Source organism: Ooceraea biroi, chromosome 1, assembly GCF_003672135.1.
Source record: "Ooceraea biroi isolate clonal line C1 chromosome 1, Obir_v5.4, whole genome shotgun sequence".
Taxonomy (NCBI): Eukaryota; Metazoa; Arthropoda; class Insecta; order Hymenoptera; family Formicidae; genus Ooceraea; species Ooceraea biroi.
The window spans coordinates 14,198,125-14,207,011 of NC_039506.1; positions in this window are offsets into that span (position 1 = coordinate 14,198,125).

Genomic DNA, 8,887 nt, shown 5'->3' on the forward strand with positions numbered 1-8,887 from the left:
CCGTCAAGTACAGAAAACAAAGGGTCCGGAGAACATGGGGGAGAAAAAAAAATGGCGAGTTGCACCCTGTCAGCCGGAAGTATTACGCGAAGGAGCTACCGCTAGCTGCGTTCGACATTCCGGGTTTCGTTCGTGCCCGCACTTGTCGATACTGCGCTGTCGAGATCCCGATGGTAACGGAATTGCCGCGATGTTGCGTCGACTTGGGTCATAAATTAGAGACACTGAGCGAGTTCTCCGCATGAGGAGAACGGTACCTTCGGTCGTGGTTAGATAAAGCGCGCTCGTCGAATTAAAGCCGTTCAGAGATAACGTAAGATCGCGAATATTCGATTGGGAAAAACCGATGCAGGCGGGACGATAGCGTTACGTTTTTTCTGATTTTTCGTTTTTTGTTCGTTAATCTTTGTCTTTGTCTTTCTTTTCCACGTACATCTTTGTATCTCCGTAAATATTCGCGTAACAGTGATGACAGTTGCAGTGCATCTTCACACGTGAAACTATCGTTTAATTTATTTAGATAAAAAAAGTTTGCTGAATGGAATATATATTTTTCTTCTTAATACTTTTGTATGATTTTACATTGAAGGTTCCTATTCAAGATAACATTTTCATCGTTCCTTTCTAGTGGTTTATATTAATCTATTGGCTTTCCCATCCGATTTACTTTTCTAAATTCTTTTCTTTTTTGTTTTATCTACTATTTCCAAAACTGTGTTTATCGTGACTACGAGCGTATGTGTTAAACACATATAAAGTTAAGAACCGAACAATAGAAACTTGAGAAGTCAGTCTGAGACAGAGTTGGACGTGCCTCTCTCTGAACGTCCAAAATATTTTTGCCAGCGATAACTGTGTCTGTGTACGTGACTCACGATGCGAAAGATTTCATTTTCACCGATAAAGAACACCGAGCACATACTCAAATTCCATCATGTGCTTTCTTAAAAATGAAGAATAACGAAATTGCTTAAGATGTGTGACAGCGTCATGGTACTGTGATTCAATTGACTGTGACGTTGAGATCAATTCTTCACGATGCACAAAATACAAAAAGTTTCAAATACTTATATATATATTTAAATTATTATTTAGCACATTAGCAGATTCTAGATTAGACGCATCAAGCTAATTTCAGTCAACTTCTAATTACTCAATTTTTACAAATAAGAAAACCTCACGTTTTCCCCAAGAGAATCTGATAATAAAGTTTCTTCGCGTCCGCACATCCGAGAAATGCTCGCCACATAAACTTCTAAACATCAAAATGGGAAAGATGAAATGCCAAGTTAGTAGAGCGCTTAAGGCGGTATGATGGTTAGTACGTAAGTGACGTCAGAAGCGAGAAAATCTACTGAAATATCCGGCCAAACTACATTGTTGTAAAAGCACATATAACCGTAAAAAATGGATCTTGAATAAAGCTAGATCCTGGGAAGTGGACTCGGTCAAGACTTATTACATGATCGGAGTCTCTAACCCAATGAAAATTATAGTATATCTCATCGCACATCAACTTGCCTCACGTGACAACCGACACGCAGCGTTACCTTCTGCAATAATTCCATTTGATGCCACAAAAATCAACGGAGATGCTTCAGACGAGTTTCAAGTGAAAGAAACGCTGCACAAATCGCGTTTCAAAAATAACGAGATAAATAAATGCAACGAACTAATGCAGGATATAAATGGGACCGCCGTAAAACAAATTAAATTTCCACTCGTTATTCACTCTCCTATTTCACCGAAAGAATAATTCAACGTCCCAACCACCCGGATCGCCCGCAAAAGAAAGCATCCCCGGCGCGATTAAGCGTGCGAGCGTGCGCGCGCGCGCGGATCTTCCGCTCGCATCCGCCGCGTTTTGTAAGCAATATTTATGTAGCCTTACCGGCGCCGCGCCAAACTGCAACGGGTGTACAAATACGCGAAGAAGGTGTTATCGGTCACAGGAGTTACCCTCACACACCCCTCGTTAAGGAGTAACCGCCGGCTCGGATGGCCTCGAGCGGGGTGCATCGGGATTCGACGTTTCACCGGTCCTCCATCGCGCGTTTCCGAAGATAAACTTTCAGAGATAAACTCGAGGATCCTGGAAGAACCGTGATACGCAAGACCGATAGCTACGCCGCCTCCGCGTTGCATCCCCATCGAGCCTCGACGCCCGATTTCACCCCAATCCCTGGCGCCCGTTCCGCACTTGTCCCCCATTCAGACGACGGCTATATCTTCCCCCGAGATGCATCGTGGCCGGAGTATTCGCGGGATGCATCGCTCTCGTGTCCGCCCTTGCTCGAAACAAAATCACCCGCCGTTTTGGGGCAATTTTTAGACCTCCGGTGTCTTCAGGGGTTGCGGAGGGATCTCGTGGTCTTGTGCACGGGGCACACTTGCATAATGGCGTGTATTCTTCACGCTTGATCGGTGTGCCCTTTCAGGCGCGATGCGGATGGTGCAAACGCATACTTCCTTCTCGCGCACCCCTTCGTCTCGTTGTCTGGTACCGATTCCGCGACGTTAACGTCAGCGTTGTTTCGCGTTTCGCCCGTCGCGCTCGATCGACATCAGCATCGTAACGGATTATACTGGTACCATCACGATATTGCGGTGGCGCATCACTGTTGACTGCGGTACCATTAACGCTAATTGCTATTCCCTATCATATATCTCGATGTATCTCGATCACAGTACACGCGGCGCAGGGTCCATCACTGGCACGTTTTGTAGGCCGTCGGGTCTATTACAAGCGCGGATTTTTACGGCGTTTTTATGCACCCGCGAGCCGCTATCGGATCACCTCGGCTGTAAAGTTTGGACGGTTAAGTTAACCGTGGATGATGTAGCCTGCTAATGGACAGCCGACGCATAAAAGCGCGCCGCGCTATTCCGACGAGGGTTTAGCGTTCCCCTTTTGTACTTTTTGCGACGTTCAGTAGATTAAGTTTTCAATACGCTGCCTATTATCCGGCAATCGAAATCGGCGCGCGGAAAATCCGGTCAATTATTTCAAAAGTGACGTCAACAGGCCCTTTTAATACCCTTTCCTCTCACCACGCTACATAAATGATCGTAATATCGCGCGTTTTCAAACGGAATATATTTAATTGGAGATTACGCTTTAATGTTACAATAAAATATGCAGAATATATTTTCGCGAATCCGCGGCTTTGCAACAACGAGACTAGCAGCACCGAATTGCAGCTCGATGACTTCATCGGACTATTACGATCGCATACTGACGACCTACGAGCGCCTCTATCATACCGCCATCCATTGTAATATCGCAAGCGGCTTCGATGCGAACCATAGCAGCGCTACTATCGGTCATAAATCGGGAATGGTTTCGTCAAACCACATAGAAAGCATGCTCTATCTCCGCGTATCACCTTTCAAGACTCGCGTATCGCGCACGGAAGTATTTATTTAGTTCGGTACGAAGTGGACAAAATAAATTGGATAAAAAAATAATTTGCACTGCTTTTTAGAAAAAAGAGAAGAGATAGAGGAACTGAGGATTGTGTTGCGCGTAAATCTCGATGAATGAATCCTAGAAATTTGGAGATGCTTCAAGTATCGCAAATACGGGATGAGGCTGAAATCGATGTTACATACTTTTATGAAAGATCAGGCATTGTTCAAAAAATTTTTATATCGCAACATATAGCACTGTAGTAATGCATTTCAAAGGTTAATTTTTATTTCTAACAACAGTCTCGGATTACGGGCGATAGTTGTGATAACTTCAAGTGATTTCTCTGTAGCACGAGATGCGCGCAGGTTGTTCCAAGTTTCTAGAATCGCGAGAAGATAAGAAAATTGAGCGCGCCAAGTGAAATTTAACATTGCTGCGAATGAGACTGTCGTAAAAGTCTATTTCTAACAAGTAGAAAGAACACTTGCTCGATTAGCGATCTTGTCAGTAACGTGCAAAATGATTCTCGTTTTAATCCTGCAGCACATCTCTCCAGAGACGAAGAATAGCAAAGTTAAATGAGACAGGATTATCATATACGTGAGCCATTATGAGATCAAAGTAGTTAATTGCACCGCGTATCCGACTCCGATAATCAATCAATTGTCACGTATTAATTATCAGCGACGTTAACAGCCAGTTGCCGTCGCTAAATGGAAATTTCGCAACTCCGTGCACGAAAGGCATAACGAATGTCATTTCACGAACAAAGTTTTAAAATTTAATGGAACGATTAATTTGAGTAAAAGCACATTGCATTACCGCGAATATTTAATTAACCCATGTAAACTTATTTTCCAGAAAAAAGGGCCACGTTCAATTATTAAATCCTTTTAATTACTCCTTTTTGAATTCGCTCTGAAAATTTGCAAACACGTCACATGCTATACTGATTGCGTTTGCCTGCAACAGAATTACACGCGCTAAAAATAATTAATGGTAATCGGAAAAACACGAAATAAATTCTCTGTAATTTCTGTATTTTCTGTATCTCTAAATTCTCTATAATCAAAATTATTTTCTCCAAGATCCATTTAACTTGGGAAACAACATGGAACTGAGAAGAACGCAAGACGAATAATAAATCTCGATTCGCGAAACCCACGATTATCGCCGCAAGTTTGCGCTGCTCTTCTTGGTTTCTCCGAATCTTCGCGATTGTCGCTAATCTGCAACGTAATCTCGCGGATATTATTCATCGAACTGCGTGCAATCGGGTGCACGCGTGAATATTCTCACGGGGGGATTTCATGCCGATGCGCAGCATCTACGGATCTTAGCGGACGGTATCGAGCCGGCACGGAATCCGCATCCGGGTGTTTGGCTTTTGTCTCGACTGTAAACGTTAAACATCGATTACCGTAATTGGCAGGCCACGTCGGATCGAAGAGCTATTATACTGTCGGCGACCGCAGCTGCGTAAGCGGTGCGAATTCACGGCTATGCGTGCGCTAAATAATGCGCACACATTTAACGATCGGCTCGGTATTTCGTTTCCATGACGGCCGTCGCTATTTTTCTTCATCCGCTCTTTTTTTAACGCCGGGAATCTCGCAAACGTCGCGACACGCGATAAAGTATGCGCGACGCGAACAGCCGTTTTGCGCCGACAGCCACGTCGAAAATACGATAAAGCTCGACCAATTTTTCCGGCAAATATTCAGTGCCGATTCGCAATGATTGCTGCAGTATAACGCCAGTATAATAATAAGGACATGGTCGGTTCGAAAACAGCTGCGCAATCGAAACCTCCGCGATCAAAGTTTGATTTGAGTTGACCGACAGTGTACAACACTGTACAACACATGAATGCACAGGTGAGTTATTGTTCATGTCGATAATTATCAGTAACTATATCGAATGTGCGTCTATATACGTTAATGACGGCACGCTTTACCTCTCTTGATTTATTGATCGGCGAAACAGGGAACAATCATAAATTATCGAGCATTATCGTAGACCGCTTTGTTAGGCTTATTCACGACTATTACGGCGTTCCGCATTGCGATTTAAATCGGAGCAGCCTTATTTTTCGATTCGCAGTCTACGTATTCTCTTGTCTCATCGAGGAATGTCATGCTGACCGACACCTGAGGAGAAGCGGAAGTGGCAGGGGATTCCTCTGGGAAAGGGTGACTATTAATCTGCGCGCGGCACTCGTGCACGCTTTGACAATCGCGTTTCGGGGCGTTTCGGAAGGCAGGTGCGCGCTTCTGCACTCGAATTTCACTGAAATTTAACATCGTAATGCGCGGCCACACGTGCACGTGAAAAAGGGACGTGGACAAGAGTAAGGGGGTGCGCCTAGAACCATGTCAAAGGCGTAAAAAAAGTGGAGGAACGAGTTCGAGCGGTCGGGCGCGAAAAAAGGGGAAGCGGGTGGAAAAACGGTGCGCGCGAGGGTAGAAGGGGGTGATCCGCACGAAGGAACGTGTTTTGCGATCGCGTGCGGCGCTCGCCTCGTCCCCGGGATTATTGGAAATGTAATTTCGTATATGCGCGCGGATGTATAACACGCGCGCGCGCGCTCGAGACGAAAGCGGAATTACGTGTGCAGCGCGTGATTGTATTTAATGTCTGAACCCGAGCTATCGGTGCTTCCCCTGACGATGCTGGGCGCTTAAAGGTGATGGACCGCGTTAAGCGGAGGGAAAGGATGCGGGGGTGTATTTCCCGCGCTTCCTAACAAAGCTGATTTACAGGACGCGATTTACGTCCCGCCGCGAGCACGGGGCACCATTATAGCGCGACGTAGCTGTAACGTCATACTTTTGTCCCGTAATCGACTTACGAAAAGCACCCTGCAATCCCCAACTAAACGCGTACCGTAAACGTGAAGAAGCGCGGACGAGCGTGAAGCTCGCGAGCGAGTCTCCGGAATACCGGGGCGTTTTATCGTGACGAGCGTGGAGAATGTTGCGCGTGCACGCGAGCGGAATCGCAAGCAACATTCTCAGGTAAATACGCACGTAGACTAGAGGAACCGTGCACCGCATCGAAAAGATTAATCTCACCCCACGAGCTGGAAATTAAACAGGATACGAGCCGCCTCCTTGCCGACTCGCGCGAAACGAGCCTGGTCCGCGTCAGCGAAACTTTCTTGATGAGCGGCGATTTCGCAGTGAAATCCGCGGCCCAGATCCTTCAATTAAGGCCAGCACGGGGGATCAGATCTGAATCCGCGGACACGATCCCATGGATCATGCGCGGATCAGATCCCTAATGTCCAGTAGCCACTAATGTCCGGGTCGAGCGTGCCGGATTAACGGTCTTGGATCCAGCACGCCGAATGCTTCGATAATTAAACACGGCGATCAGTTAGCGACCGGAGATTCGCCGCCGATCCGCGCTTCGACAATTACGCCCGCTTCTTCAACACGTCCGGTGTTCTTAACATCCTCATGCGAACTCACGGATTACGAAAATAACGGGCGCAGAATGATATTCCGAGCAAAATGAGTCGACTGATAGCGCGAGTTTCCCTCCAGCGTAAATTGCCGTCGATTTATACTCAGCCGTGATTTCATCGTGATTTAATGTGCCGAACTGTTCAACGCGCGGAAGATTTAAAAAACAATCTGTGGTCGAGTGAAGTGGATGACAGGCTGCTCGAATGAGCTCCGATAATGATGGGGTAACGAGTTAGACGTGGACGCTCTCGCCAAAAGGCAGGGGGAGCGCAATGTTCATTAACGTTAAATTTGTTTACGCAACGCTGTCGAAATCGTCGTGCTGTCAAACGCGCTCGATCAATCAGCGCACGTCCACAATCGAATAAGAATGCTGAGATACGCGTTTCAACCCTCTCATCGCCCTCCCTACTATCTGTGTCTCTTTCTCTATCTGTAGGTATCTTTTTGCCACGAATCTCGAAATTATAAATTTCGTCTTAATTGCGAATTCCGCTCGCGCGAATACTTCTCGCCGTAACGATGCCAGCGATCTCGGATTTTAACCCTCATTTTTGCCCGCAGTCAATTACCGGCCACTGATTGCGAGCGAGCGAGCGGACGCGCAAGCTTAATACACGATTCTCTCTTTCTCTCTCTTCTCACTCGTGATTTAATTCATATCGCGCTGGAAATATACATATGTGTATAATATATATATACACACACACATACACACATATATACATATATATAAATCAATCGTGAATGCGCTTCGCGGACGAGCGGACCGCAAAACGAAATTACACGCGTCGTACACGTACAGCTCCACAGCAAAAGAGAATTGAATTCCAATATCGCGCCGAGGAAGCGGCCAGTCAGCGCCATCGGGGTGGCGAGGGAGGAAAGGTAAAATCGCTCAGAATTCCCGGCAAGCTGGATGCGCCCTTCTCATGCCACACGCGCGAGGGTGCCCCCTCCCCGCCCTGCACGAGGGTGGACACAAGATCAAGGAATTTCGCCTTTCAATCGCGACGGAAAACGGTACAGCAGAAACGACCTGTCGTTCGATTCTTACCGATCGACTGCGTCGTTGCTTACCTCGCTTTTCCCGGCGAGTCTCTTTGTCTTGCTGAATACCGCGGTGTCGTTCCTTCCTTTACGTTCGGAGGGTGAACGGAAGTCGGGGAGGCGCGCGAGTCTCTCCGAATCAAACGAGATCGATTTCGCGTTCGATTGCGAATCTGCCGTGCACGATGCTGATTAATTATAGGTATACTCCACATTAACCGCGGAATTCGTGCTCTTTGACGTGAACGTTTTCGGTTTTCCCTTTCCTTGTATTTCTGGTTATGCAATTTAGTTAAACCGAGGTAACTGCGGCTCAAACGCGAAGCGCGACAAGAAGTTCAAGGGAGTTCACGGAAAACGCAAAACACTTGTTTGCGCAAAAGTTGCCCTCCGCAACGTTTCATTTGCATAATCTATTTATAGCGACTTATGGCGGTTTCCGCGACGTTTCCGCAGAAATGAATCTCTATTTCACGTATCGAATCACGCGCGCATGCGGAGAACGCATTGGACTTTTTTTTGATAAAAGCGTAATGCAAATGCTTGTGCAAATATAATACCACAGTTTCATACATTTCACACGTTATTTACAATTTGTCGTGCGGTAACGGGAATTGGATTCTCTCACTATTATATTAGATTGTTATTTTATCATCGCCACCTAAATTTGCACAATCTCACACGTATAATAACTGCCGAATAAACCATTTCTGAAAATCTGCCCGCTCGTGTATCGTCGCCACGCACTTTACACGTCCATTTTATTGTTTAAACTCTTCCCTGCTTCCCCGCTCGCAATTTTCCTTCCCGCCAGCGACACGACAATAAACACCGAAATTGGATTTTGCTTTCAACCAATCGCCACGCTTCAGAAAATTCGATGAAACTTACTAAAGCTTCTTGCAAATAAAACTACGTGAGATGCGTGGTTTCTGCAACGTTCAGTAATCACTCG